Source organism: Symphalangus syndactylus, chromosome X (genome assembly GCF_028878055.3).
Source record: "Symphalangus syndactylus isolate Jambi chromosome X, NHGRI_mSymSyn1-v2.1_pri, whole genome shotgun sequence".
Lineage (NCBI taxonomy): Eukaryota > Metazoa > Chordata > Mammalia > Primates > Hylobatidae > Symphalangus > Symphalangus syndactylus.
Genome location: NC_072447.2, coordinates 132,982,321 through 132,996,208, shown reverse-complemented (window position 1 = coordinate 132,996,208; position 13,888 = coordinate 132,982,321). Strand labels below are relative to the sequence as shown.

General features: G+C 48.0%; 1 long non-coding RNA gene across 2 annotated transcripts in view; it reads left to right on the top strand.

Annotated features, from left to right (window-relative positions):
* Positions 1–13,428: 13,428 nt before the first annotated feature.
* Positions 13,429–13,888, top strand: part of LOC134736000 (uncharacterized) — a 65,183-nt gene continuing 64,723 nt past the window's right edge. For both annotated transcript variants that reach the window (XR_010119617.1, XR_010119616.1), the window contains exon 1: positions 13,429–13,888. This is a non-coding gene — a long non-coding RNA (uncharacterized lncRNA).

The window sequence follows — 13,888 nt, the reverse complement described above, 5'->3', positions numbered from 1 at the left end:
TTTTTGAGACAGAGTCTCTCTCTGTTGCCAGGCTGGAGTGCAGTGGCCTGATCTCGGCTCACTGCAACCTCCACCTCCCGGGTTCAAGCGATTCTCCTGCCTCAGCCTCCTGAGTAGCTGGGACTACAGGGGCGCGCCAGCACGCCCAGCTAATTTTTGTATTTTTAGTAGAGATGGAGTTTCACCATGTTGGCCAGATGGTCTCGATCTCTTGACCTCGTGATCCACCCACCTCGGCCTCCCAAAGTGCCGGGATTACAGGCGTGAGCCACCGCACCTGGCCAAGACAAGGCCTTTTTTTTTTTTTTTTTGAGACAGAGTATCTCTCTGTCGCCCAGGCTGGAGTGCAGTGGCGCGATCTCGGCTCACTGCAAGCTCCGCCTCCCAGGTTCACACCATTCTCCTGCTTCAGCCTCCCGAGTAGCTGGGACTATAGGCGCCTGCCACCATGCCCGGCTAATTTTTTGTAATTTTAGTAGAGACAGGGTTTCACCATGCTAGCCAGGATGGTCTCGATCTCCTGACCTCGTGATCCGCCTGCCTCAGCCTCCCAAAGTGCTGGGATTACAGGCGTGAGCCACCGCGCCCGGCCGACAAGGACACTTTAGATATCCAGAGGGTTCACTACCAAGCGGGCAGCCAGGAGTTCTAGAACATTAGACTTTCCTTGTGGAGAAGGGAATAGAAAACCTACTGGGGTTCTAGGAGAGGCATGGGATTCTAGTCAACAGGACAGTCCCAAGGACAAGAGCTCGTTTAATGGAAAAAGTAACCCTTCTCAAGTCAGTGGAAAAATACTGCATTACTTAACCAGTGGTTTGGGGATATCTGATTTGGAGAAAAAAAGTTAACATCTCCAGGTGCGGTGGCTCACACCTGTAATCCCAGCACTTTGGGAGGCCAAGGCAGGTGGATCACTTGAGGTCGTGAGTTCGAGACCAGCCTGACCAACATGGAGAAACCTGTCTCTACTAAAAATACAAAATTAGCCAGGCGTGGTGGTGCACGCCTGTAGTCCCAGCTACTCGGGAGGCTGAGCCAGGAGGATGGCTTGAACCCGGGAAGGGGAGGTTACAGTGAGCCAAGATTGTGCCACTGCACTCCAGCCTGGGTGACAGAGCAAGACTCTGTCTCAAAAAAAAAAAAAAAAAAAAAAAGTTAACACTTCATGCCCTCTGCCCAAGTAAATCCCAGAGGAGCCTAGTTAGGTTCTTGGTTGTAAACTACAGACCCTTAGTCTACTATAAGCTGAGAAGGAGTTTGCTGGAAGGCTATGGGGAATCTCACTGTGACTGGAAGTGTGAAAAACCAACCTCAGGAAAAGGGTAGGAACCAAGGAAGGCAGGCAGAGTCAGGATCATCCCACAGGCCTGGCTTGTTTAGGATGCCGTGATGGCATGGGCCCCTCCAGAGACTTGTCGCTGCTCTTCTGGGGGCCTGGCTGCTGAGACATTCAGAAAAAAATGCTGCTCTTCCCTGCAGTACAGTATTGCTCAAGTTCTACAGTCCAGAGGGAGAGATAGCATCTGGCTGGCAGACCCTGAGTCACAGTGCCACTACCTAATTGCCAGTGGAGAGGGAGAGGGATATCTGCCTTCCATGTTTCTTGGAATTTGTTTCGAATCATCAGGGTGTTTGGATACTAAGTAACCAAAACCAAAAATGCCAGTTACACTCAAGGATGTTTCTTGAGCACTAGCTTTGATAGGTCCCTGGCCAAGTGCTCTACAAATACTATTTCCTTTAATCATTAAAACAAACCTGTAAGTTGGAACCTATTATTATCCCCATCTTATAGACAAGGAAGTTGAAGATGCCTTTGGTCACACAGCTAGTGCATACGGGATGGAGCTGAGATTTGGCCCTAGCTCCATCTCACTCCAGAGTGAGATGCTTATCCACTGTGTTCCAGAGTGATCAAGAATGGCCAAAAATAGGCTAGGCATGGTGGCACACACCTGTGTTCCCAATGCTTTGGGAGGCCAAGGTGGGAGGATTGCTTGAGGCCAGGAGATCAAGACTAGCCTGGGAAACATATCAAGATCCTGCCTCTACAAAAAATAAAAGAAAAAAATTACCTAGGCGTGGTAGTGTCTACCTGTAGTCCAAGCTACTTGGGAGCCTATAGTCCCAGCTACTTGGGAGGTTGAGGTGGGAAGATCACTTGAGCCCTGGAGGTCAAGACTGCAGTGAGCTATGATTGCATCACTGTGCTCCAGCCTGAGTGACAGAGTGAGACCCAGTCTTACAACAAGAATGGCCAGAAATGAAACCATAAACAATTTAGATGAAAACAGGTGAATGTCCTTCTGATCCTGGGAATAGGGAAAGTCTTTCTAGGCATAAAGGTAAAATAAGAAACAATAAAGGACATGATGAATAGATTTGGCTATGTAAAACTTCTTATTTAAAAAAAAAAATAACTCCACAAGCAAAATTAGAAGGCCAACTGGCAAGGAATGTTTGCTATGTGTGACAGAGTTTTAGTATCATTGATATATAAAGAAGTCTTGGCCGGGCGTGGTGGCTCACACCTGTAATCCCAGCACTTTGGGAGGCTGAGGTGGGTGGATCATGAGGTCAGGAGATGAGACCATCCTGGCTAACATGGTGAAACTCCATCTCTACTAAAAATACAAAAATTAGCCGGCCATGGTGGCGGGCGCCTGTAGTCCCAGCTACTCGGGAGGCTGAGGCAGGAGAATGGCGTGAACCCGGGAGGCAGAGGTTGCAGTGAGCCGAGATTGTGCCACTGCACTCCAGCCTGGGTGACAGAGAGAGACTCTGTCTCAAAAAAATAAATAAATAAATAAATAAAAGGAAGTCTTACAAATCCACAAGAAAAAGATAAACACCTCATTAGAAAACTAGGCAAAGGATGTGAATTGGCAATTCTCAAAACAAGAAATATTAATGGCCAATAAAGTAAACTAGGAAAAACATTCAGTGTTAATAAAGAAGCACAAATTCAAATACTGAGATGTCTACGTATCATTTTTTTACCCTTCAAGTTGGAAAAAATACATATATACTTACTTTTTTTTTATTATTTTACTTATTTATTTATGTTTGAGACAGAGTCTCGCTGTGTCACCCAGGCTGGAGTGCAACGGCGCCATCTCAGATCACTGCAACCTCTGCCTCCTGGGTTCAAGCAATTCTCCTCTCTCAGCCTTCTGAGTAGCTGGGACTACAGGTGTGCACCACCACGCCTGGCTAATTTTTTGTATTTTTGGCGGAGACAGGGTTTCACCATGTTGGCCAGGCTGGTCTCAAACTCCTGACCTCAGATGATCTGCCCGCCTCAGCCCCTCAAAGTGTTGGGATTACAGGCATGAGCCACCATGTCTGGCCAAGTATTATTAAAATAAATTTTAAAACGCTGGACGTGGTGTCTCATGCCTGTAATCCCAGCTACTCGGGAGGCTGAGACAGGAGAATTGCTTGAATCTGGGAGGCAGAGGTTGCAGTGAGGTGAGATGACGCCATTGCACTTCAGCCTGGGCGACAGAGTGAGACTCCGTCTCAAAAAAAACAAAACCAAAACCAAAACCAAACCAAAACAAAAAAAATATATATATATATAAAATAAAAATAAAACATAAAAACCAGCTACATTGAGGGATAATATAGCTGCAATTAGCTGAGTCCACTTAAATCATACAATTCAAAGAGCTTTGACAGGTGTACCCACTCATGAAATCACTGGCACAATCAAGATACAAAACATATCCATCACCCCCAAGACTTTGCTCATGCCCCTTTATAATTCATCTCTTCCTCCACCCCTGTCCCCAGACAGACAACCATTGATCTTCTTTCTGTCACTATAGTTTCATTTGCCTTTTCTAGAATTTTATATAATGGGGTTATACTTGTTAGAAATATGCATGCCCAAATTATCTGATATCCAGTATTTGCTTAAAAAATAAAAAATAATCCATTGGCAGAGGGACATGGGTGGGAATGTAGGTAAAACAATATCAGGGCTGTTATACTATTTTACTTTTGTATGTGTTTGAAATTTTCCATTATAAAATTTTAATATGCATCATCACCTCTTGATCCGGTTGTTCCTAAAATCAAATATGCACAAAGGATGCTAACGAGATATTATATTTATAATAACAGGAAAAGGATAAACAATCTAAATACCCAACAAAAGGTTGGGTAAATAAATTACAGCACATTCATTGAATGGAACACATGAGGCCCTTAAAAATCATGTTTTCAAAGGATATTTAATGACATTGAAAAATGCAATGTACATTTTATATGAAAAACGCAGGTTACAAAACAGTTACAGCATGATTTCATTTTTATCTAAAATATGTAGCAAATATAAATAAAATACTGGAATGTTAATGGTGCTGCACTCTATGTGGTAGGATTACAAGTGATTTTTTGGGGGGGTTGGGGGAACGGAGTCTTGCTCTGTTGCCCAGGCTGGAGTGCAGTGGTGCCATCTTGGCTCACTACAACCGCCACCTCCCTGGTTCAAGCAATTCTCGTGTCCCAGCCTCCTGGGTAGCTGGAACTACAGGCGTGTGCTGCCTCGCCCAGCTAATTTTTTTTTTTTTTTTCTACACGAGTCTCACACTGCTGCCCGGGCTGGAGTGCAATGGCACAATCTTGGCTCACTGCAACCTCCATCTCCCAGGTTCAAACGATTCTCCTGCCTCAGCCTCCCAAGCAGCTGGGATTACAGGTACATGCCACCATGCCCAGCTAATTTTTATTTTTAGTAGAGACAGGGTTTCACCATGTTGGCCAGGCTGGTCTCAAATTCCTGACCTCAGGTGGTCCGCCCACCTCGGCCTCCCAAAGTGCTAGGATTACAGGCATGAGCCACTGCACCTGGCCTTTTTTTTTTTTTTTTTTTTTTTTTGGAGACAGTCTTGCTGTGTTGCTCAGGCTAGAGTGCAGTGGCATGTTCTGGCTCACTACAACCTCCACCTCCTGGGTTCAAGTGATTCTCATGCCTCAGCCTCCCAAGTAGCTGGGATTACAGGTGTGCGCCACCACGCCTGGCTAATTTTTGTATTTTTAGTAGAGACAGGGTTTCGCCATATTGGCCAGGCTGGTCTTGAACTCCTGACCTCAAGTGTTCTGCCCACCTTGGCCTCCCAAAGTACTGGGATTACAGGCGTGAGCAACCAGGCCTGGCCCCGGCTAATTTTTTGTGTTTTAGTAAAGATGGGGTTTCACCATGTTGCCCAGGCTGGTCTTGAACTTCTGAGCTCAGGCAATCTGCCCACCTTGGCCTCCAAAAGTGCTAGGATTACAGGCATAAGCCATTGTGCCCGGCTACAAGTGATTTCTATTATCTTTATAGTTTCCAGTATTTTCAAAACTTCTACAACGAGCATGTGATACACACACACACACATACACACACACACGCGATAGATAGATAGATAGATAGATAGATAGATAGATAGATAGATAGAAAGAAAGAAAGAAAGTAGAGACAAGGTCTCACTGTTACCTAGGCTGGTGTTAAACTCCTGAGCTCAAGCCATTCTCCTGCCTTGGCCTCCCAAAGTGCTGGGATTACAAGTGTGAGTCACCGTACCCAGCCTATAATATTTTTAATATAGGAGAATAGTCTTTAATTTATCTTTGGTACTTTGCATTTTTCCAGATTCTTTTCTTTTACATTGTCTTATTTTTAACCCTATGAGACCATAGAATAACTTTTATTATATTCCCATAGAACCAAAGTAGTATATTTTCAGAACTAGATAGGACCTTATAGATAAAGACTGATTCCCCCATTGTTTAGATGAGGAAACCGAGGATCAGAGAGCTGAAGTAACTTTCTTGATGCCAGAAAATTAGTGTCAGAGTCGGAATCAGAAGTCAAGCCCCGTGGGGCTGACTCCTTTTCACTGCTTCATAGAACAAAGGATCCCAGTTAAACCCATTTCCTGACAGAGACCGTTACTAGATATTCTTGAATAGGATGCCCCAAGAAGAGATAACTTCCTTGGCTGTTTGTGTGTGTGTGTGTTTTTGTCATAGAGATAGGGTTTCACTATATTGTCCAGGTTGGTCTTGAACTTTTGGCCTCAAGCAATCCTCCCACCTTGGGCTCCCAAAGTGTTGGGATTACAGGTATAAACTGCTGCCCCTAGCCAATTTCCCCGATTTCTAATACTAGTCCTGAATCTCATCTTAATCCAGGCCACAATGGACTCCTCAACTTTATACGCAGACCAATGTCCCTAACTCTGGCCAGGGTCTGAATCCCAATCCGTGTTGCACAGTCAGCCGTTTCTCCACCCACTTACCCCCATCATGCAAATCTGTGTTGTTGAAAGGGATGTGGGGTGGAATATGGGTGAATCAATACAATCTCCTCCCTTCAAGGGTCAAGGGTAACACTTTCTTACAGGCAGGCAGGCAAGCTCTTTTTAACCAGAAGGCAAGGCAGGTCCAGAACTCCAGTGGAAGATGCTCAGGGGCAGCACTGGAAGTTCCAGAGAGTCTAGAAAACCTCTCTTGCCAGTTCGCGTGGATATTCAGAGCCCTCAGCCTACTGATCAGAAAGTCCTGGCCGGAAGACTTTTCCCGTTCCCCGAGTTAGCTGAGGGACAGGATCAGCCCAGCCAAAGGCAGTTCTTGAAAGGCTTTTGGGAAGCAGGGGCGGGGCCCAGGGGTGGAGAGTGTTGAGAGAGCTGCTGGAGGAGCGCCAGAAAAGATCGAGGGAAAAGATGCGACCCATGATGTCTGGTTAAAGGAATTGGAGGGACAGAAAAGAACGGACCATTCCATCTTTACTTCCATTCCTGGAAACTCTGTCACAACTCCTCAGTGCTGGGAACCCCAGCTGAGGTGACGGGGCTCCCCCAGGGATAAGGAGGTCTGTAAAACTGGAAAGGAATTTCCCTTCCTGTGAGAAAATGGAACCAGTTATATCATCCCTCAGTGCCTCAGTTCCCCTATCTGTGCAATGGAGCAGCAATAGCCTTCCTGCTCCTGCCATCTTGGGCTGTGGAGTGAGAAGAGAATGTGTGAGAATGCATAAGATAGAATCAGGTACAACATGCTTGAATTCTCTCTACCTTCAGCCCCAGCTGGGGAGTACATGTACCACTAAGAGCTATAATTCAATTTTGGCTTCTTTACCCTTGGGCTGGGACACTACTCCTACTCACCTCCAGCTTAAACTTCCGGTGGGGCGGCGGCGCGGAGCGGGTGGTGTGTGGCTCAACCCTTGCCTTTCTCAATCCTGCCTGGCCTGGTAGAGAACTCTTATCCCTATTGTCTCTGCTCAGATATTAGGGTAACTCCTCAATGCCCAGCATTTTGCCAAATGGAAATAATATCTCCTTTGGTGGCATGAGGTGGCCCTGTCTCTGCATCTTTATCCAACACTTCTCTGTTTGAAGTTCCTGAAATCTGGAAGATGGGTTGTCTCTTTCTAGCTGTAAGTGCATATGTGCTTGTGGATTTTTGGGCAGGGGAGTGTGGGGTGGGGGAGAAGAGGAGGAGGAGGTGAAGTAGATAAAGGGGAGAAAAGTAGGAGGTGGTGCTGCAGGCATTAACAAGCCAAATCAATTTTGGTACGGTTTTTTTTTTTTTTTTCCATTCCTGACGGAGTCTCACTCTTGCCCAGGCTGGAGTGCAGTGGCGCCATCTCAGTTCACTGCAACCTCCGCCTCCTGGATTTAAGAGATTGTCATGCCTTGGCCTCCCGAGTAGCTGGGATTACAGGCACGCGCCACCATGCCTGGGTCATTATTGTATTTTTAGTAGACGGGGTTTCACCATGTTGGCCAGGCTGGTCTCGAACTCCTGACCTCAAGTGATCCGCCTGCCTCGGTCTCCCAAAGTGCTGGGAATATAGGCGTGAGCCACCTCGCCCAGCCCTAATAGATTTTGTTTCCCCTCCCATAAATGCTTAGACTAGAAAAAACTGAGAATAGCTTCAGGGTGTTTTAAGGCTTTTCAGACCCCAGTTAGCCCTTGGCCCACCTGGGCAAATGAAAGACAAGAATGGAAAAATAAAAACGAGCGATCAAGGTAAACATATGAATCTCCTTTTTACCTCCTGGTCTTTGTAGAAAAGATGCCAGTGGCAGCAAAGACAGAAACCCAAGAGGCAGCATGGAGGACGCAAGAGGACCATGGGAAGAAAAAGGCAGCCGACCACATGTCTTTCCTGAAAGACTTTCCTTTATTTTTCTGTAGCTGAAACTGTGAGCTCAAGGGGCTTACAGTGTGGTCAAGGAAACAGCTTACAAGAAACAACTAGATAACAAGGAGAGAGAGAGCAGAGCATCAATATTCAGGTGAAAAAAAAAAATCAGACCACATCAAAAGGTTGGAAGGTGGGCAGGATCAGGGAAGGCTTCTGGAAGGGGGTGAGATTTGAACCTTGACTTGGAGAATGTAGGTATAGAGAGTGGTGAGGAGGGCATCCCAGGCTGGAGGAACATCATGAATTCATGTTGGGAGGTGGGGAGGGGGGTGCTGGTGGTGCAAAAGAACAAAGGCTGCAAAGAGCAATGTCTGTTGCGGGAGGCAGGAAGCAGACAGCGGGAGGCAGGGAGCAGACTACATGGCTGAAGAGGAGTGCTGAAGAGGAGTCCGGGTTGCAAGGTCATTTTGGAGATCTGAAGAGAATGTACTGCACTGGTGGGAGCAAGAAGAAAAACTTTGTTTCCCCTTTGAGAGCATGGCCTTCGCAGATGTGGGGGAGGTGTTTGCCCTCTTCCCTCAACTCCTGGGTTCATCCCCACACCCCCCACACCCCCCACCCAGGAGACATCCCATGGACAAAAATCAGTGTGTGACCACATAGGTCACTGCACAGGTGTGCATGTGTGTGTATGTGTGCATAGTACTCTTCAAAGCATGCACAAAGCATGTCGTGTACGCTGTGAAATGGAAGCAGATCAGGTGGCAGCCTGTTTGGCAGCCTTGGAGGCAGGCTGCAGGGCACAGTGAGAAGGGCACGGGGCTTGGGTTTAAATCCCAGCTGTGCCATTGCCTATCTGGGTGACCTAGGGAGGTCCCTTTCCTTCTCTGAACCTCATTTCCCCAGTTGTAAAATTGGGATAATAACAGTACCTACTCCATAAAGTTGTGAGGGTGAAATGAGATGGCCTGTAAAGCACCTGGCTCATAATAGGTACTCAGGCATGGACAACTTTTTATATTCGTTCCCCACTTCCCAATCCCATGCCACTCCTAGGAGCCTGCTCTGCAAACCTGAATTCCCACCATTTCCCACAGAGTCCTGGCTTCTTTATTCAAAGTGCTGTTCAAAGCAGTGCTAGGCACTGTTTTGGTGGAAGTGGAATACAAACATGAAGTGGAAACAAATGTAGCAAAATCTTAGCAGCTGTGGAATCTAGGTGATGGGAGTTCCTGTTACAATCCACTTATTTGTGCAGATTGGAAACAAACAAAAACTACAAAGAAACAGAAGCACTCTTGGCCTCTAAGAAGCACTTCTTGGCTTGGAGAAGGTTACGTTTGTCCCGTGGGAGATAAATAAGTCAGCAACTAATTTTTATGCCAGGTGGAATGTGCAAGGGGGCCCTCAAAGAGGGACATAGTGTGTGAACCCATAGGAAAGGGGAACATGGCTTCACCTGGGGCACTATTGGCAGCTTCTCCAAGGCAGGGACAGGTCAAGTGGTCCTTTGAGGAAGAGAGTTTAATCTGCAGGTGACAGGGTGGGTGTCCTGGTTGCAGTGGTCCAGACTCAAAAAAGCAATTGCCAACAGCACAGACTCTGGAACAGAACTGTGATAGTGTGCTTTCAGAACTGCAGTTCAGTTGGGTGTGGCAGGAGGGAAAATACATTAACCCTTTAGCACTCCACAGACAGTTGTGGAGAGGGCTTAATTGATCAGGCTAATCTGCTATTTGCTAGTTAAGTGCAGAGCCAGGAGGGGGCCTACTTTAGGGCTTAACTAGGAGATGAGGGTGAAGAATGGAGTCTGAGAACCCATCTGGTTGCTGGGGAGGGGTTGCTTCAGTTCGTAGAACTGTACAGGAGGGTGCCTCTTGAGGTTGGTGTGGGGCTGTTCAGGGCCTCAAGTTCAGGGCAGAATAAGGAGACAAAACAGGACATGATGGACCCTGAAGAGTAAAACTTTTCTCCTCCCCATGCCACCTCAGCCTGTCAAAGGGCCACAAGTCCCCTGATACCTGTTTTCTTTTTTTTTCTTTCTTTTCTTTTCTTATTTTTTGTGACTGAGTCTTGCTCTGTTGCCCAGGCTGGAGTGCAGTGGAATAATCTTGGCTCACTGCAACCTCTGCCTCCTAGGTTCAAGCGAGTCTCCTGCCTCAGCCTCCCGAGTAGCTGGGATTACAGGTGTGCACCACCACGCCCAGCTAATTTTTGTATTTTTAGTAGAGACAGGGTTTCACCATGTTGGCCAGGCTGGTCTCGAACTCCTGACCTCAGGTGATCACCCGCCTCGGCCTCCCACAGTGCTGGGATTACAGGTGTGAGCCACTGCACCTGGCCCTGATACCTGTTTTCATTCCTTTCCAGGCACCTTAAGGATTTTTTTCAAGTTGAGGAGGCTCATATGCAATTACAAGACCTGGGAAGGGGTGGCATGTTAAGCCATTGTCAGCTCAACTCCTTACTTGCACAGAAGGAATTCTCTAAACTTACCAACCTTTCAGAGAGAGAGAACCACTCTCCTGGAACAGGAAGGGAGGAAAGGAGAGGGCTAGGAGACTGTCCATGAAGGAGTGTAGGGCTGGCAAGTGAAGAGGGAGACTCCATTTGGTTGAGAACAGGCCTTCTTAGCAGGTGACTGGGAGGACATGGGGCTTCAAGAAGATGGGGCAAGGCAGCAAAGACCAAGGACTTTGTCTAGGTCACAGTTATTTCTCCTGGGAGTCCTGTGTGCCTCTCCCTGCTTCCCTTCCTCCACAGTCTGGCCCCTCTCAATATTGTGATCACCACAACAGGAAGGAGGGCAACCAAGAACAGCCTGCAGTACTCTGCAAGAATGGGCCTGGCTGGCTGCGGAAGGATGCTCAGCATTGTGCCTGGCTGGTCCCCACCTGGGAGGGCAAGCTTAACCCAGGCCTCTTAGGCGGGTGCCAGGAGAGCAGACCCCAGAGCCCAGCAACCCTCAGGCAGGACGGTCCATCCTTAAGAGCTGGAGTGAATTCCAGGTTAAAGGGATGGCCTGAAGAAGTTGGAATTAACCCACCAAAAGCATCCCCTTTGCCAGTTGTTTTTGGTAGGGGGTCTGGAGACCATGTTCACCATTTTATTGCTAATATCTAGCAACCACAAGTCATTTTTTTCATCTATTTTTTGAGTCTACTGTACACAAGGTATTTTATTATGATCAATAACAGCCAACAGACATCAAACACTTACGATGTGGCAGGCTCCTACATTGCACCAAGAACTTGTATTATCTCAGTTCATTCCTATAACAACCCTGTGGTGTAGGTACTATTAATGTCCCTATTTTACAGAATGTGAAACAGCGGCTCAGGAAAATGAAATAACTCACTGAAGGCCATACAGCTAACAACTGATCCAACTGATCGAGGCAGGACTCAAACTCAGGTCTCGTTGGCTCCAACCCCACGTGCTTCTGCATGTAAGCAAGTCCACTCTACAGCCTCCAGCATGCTTTGCTGCCTTGCTCCTCACTACACCATGCCTTCTCCCAATTAGTAGATTAGTCATGTGTTGACACTTCTAGTCTCAGTCTAATGGCTTGTTTATTTAACTGATGGATGCTGCTCCCCATTTGAGGCCATTAGCATTTAAACAAAACAAAACAAAACTGTTGAGCCTGGCAAAGTGACACTGTGTTTACTGTTTTTTCTCCCAGTGTTAATTGTGAGCATTTTCCAAATATGTATTTTGATGTGCTAACAGTCCCTAAAGAGGACTGTAGAACAGTTTAGCAATCTTCTCATGCAGCTCCAGCCCCACTCCCCATAATCTCCTTGGTGAGGGGGAGAAGTCTTGGCTAGGATGGGGAAGAGGGATGGTGACCATCTCAGTCTGATTAGGGGGCAGGGGAACTGGGCTGGGCCGGCGACTCTATCCTTGGAGGCTAAGTCCCAGAGTATCCTCGCTTCACGCTTGGGGAGGGAATTTGGTATTTCTTTCCAGGACAATAAGAACATCTGTGCCAAGGCAGAGGAGGAGGCCGGGCGCTCCGAGGCATCTCTGCCGGAGTCTCTTGACACTGTCCGATTGTTACTGTTTCAGTTTCTGCTTGGATCACTGACCTTGTCCATTTAGAGCAGGCTGACTTGGGCAAAGACAGTGTAGGGCTGAGGAAAGACAGAGAGGACCCGTCTGGCTGGGGATGGAGGTGTGAGGTGGGCAGGGAGCTGGACCAACTCTAAAGCGACCAGGTTACAAATGAGCTGCTGCAAAGTACAGGGTGAATCTTGCATCCGTAAGTGGGAGGAAGGAGTGCTTCCACTGTCCGCCACCCCCACCCCCCCCGCCCCTGGGGTAATTGCTGTTGACCTCAGGTCCAGTTTGTTTGCAGCCTCCTTCTGACAAATCGGGCTTCAGGTCCACCTTGGGGTAAATGGATGAAGAACTACAGGTTTGATCCTTATATGGGACAGTTTGCTTCACACTGAGAAAAACCTGGCTACTTTCTGCCTCCCAGCTCTAGTTGCAAACTGGAGTTAAAGTCGAGTTTCTGGCTCTCTGCAAAGTATTCCTAGTACTAGAAAGTCACATCACCCGGTGTGTTCGCGTGGTGACTGCAGCCATATCTAGTCCCAGCGAGTCGGCCTCCCATTGGGGATGAGCTAAGACAGCTCCTTCGTTTCTTCCTCACTCAAGACTTAGCCCTGGAACTGGCAGTTCTGGGGACCAAGAGGTAGGCATCTGCCTCCTGCATAATTAGTTACATCAGTCTCAAAAAGCATTGATGGCCCATCCCTTTGGGTATCATGCTGTGCCTGGCACGAGCTAGTAATCCCCACCCGGTCCTGGCCCTCCCGAGTTTACAACCTTAAGTCACACAATAATGACACAGATCCCAAAGGCGAGCAGTTAACAAATACATCCACTTGTCCACCAATCACAAGGGATCCATTGAGTGAGCCACTGCAACAAACAGGAACCCCTTCAAAGAGCTTCCAGTCTGGTGGGTAAGTAGGTAGACTGAGTGAGGGCTTGGGAGAAGAGGTTCCGGCGAGGAAACACGGTCAGCTTGGGCATGATCGAACAGATTTTTTATTTTTTGTTTTTTTGAGAGTCTCTCTCTGTTGCCCAGGCTGGAGTGCAGTGGCGCGATTTTGGCTCACTGGAACCTCCACCTCCTGGGTTCAAGCGATTCTTATTCCTCAGCCTCCCGAGTCGCTGGGACTACAGGCGCCCACCACCACGCCCAGCTAATTTTTGTATTTTTAGTAGAGATGGGGTTTCGCCATGTTGGTCAGGGTGGTCTCGAACTCCTGACCTCCCGAGATCCACCCACCTCGACCTCCCAAAGTGTTGGGATTACAGGCGTGAGCCACTGAGCCCGACCCGATCAGACTTTTTAAAAGTGTCTATTGGCATGTGGGTGGGTGGCTGGGTGTTCTGTCGACTTGAGCCACGTCCCTTACTCTGGGTCCGGCAGGGTCTATACAAAGGGTTCTGCAATGCGTAGTGGGGAGAACCCGGGCGGAGAGGCAGGGATCTGTGGCGCTTGGCGTGGGCTCGCCCTCTCTCCTTGGGTGGCAGGGACGTGTCACTAGACCTCGCCTCTCCGGGTCTGACGGTCGGCTTAGGGTCCCTCATGGCTTGGGCATTTTCAGGACAGTCCCCCGCCCTCCTCCCGCCAGCCGCGAGTCTCAGCTGCGCGTCGCGCGTTCGTGGCACAGGTTTGGGGCGGGAGCCGGGAGGAGGCTCCGAGTCAAGTCATCCTCGGAG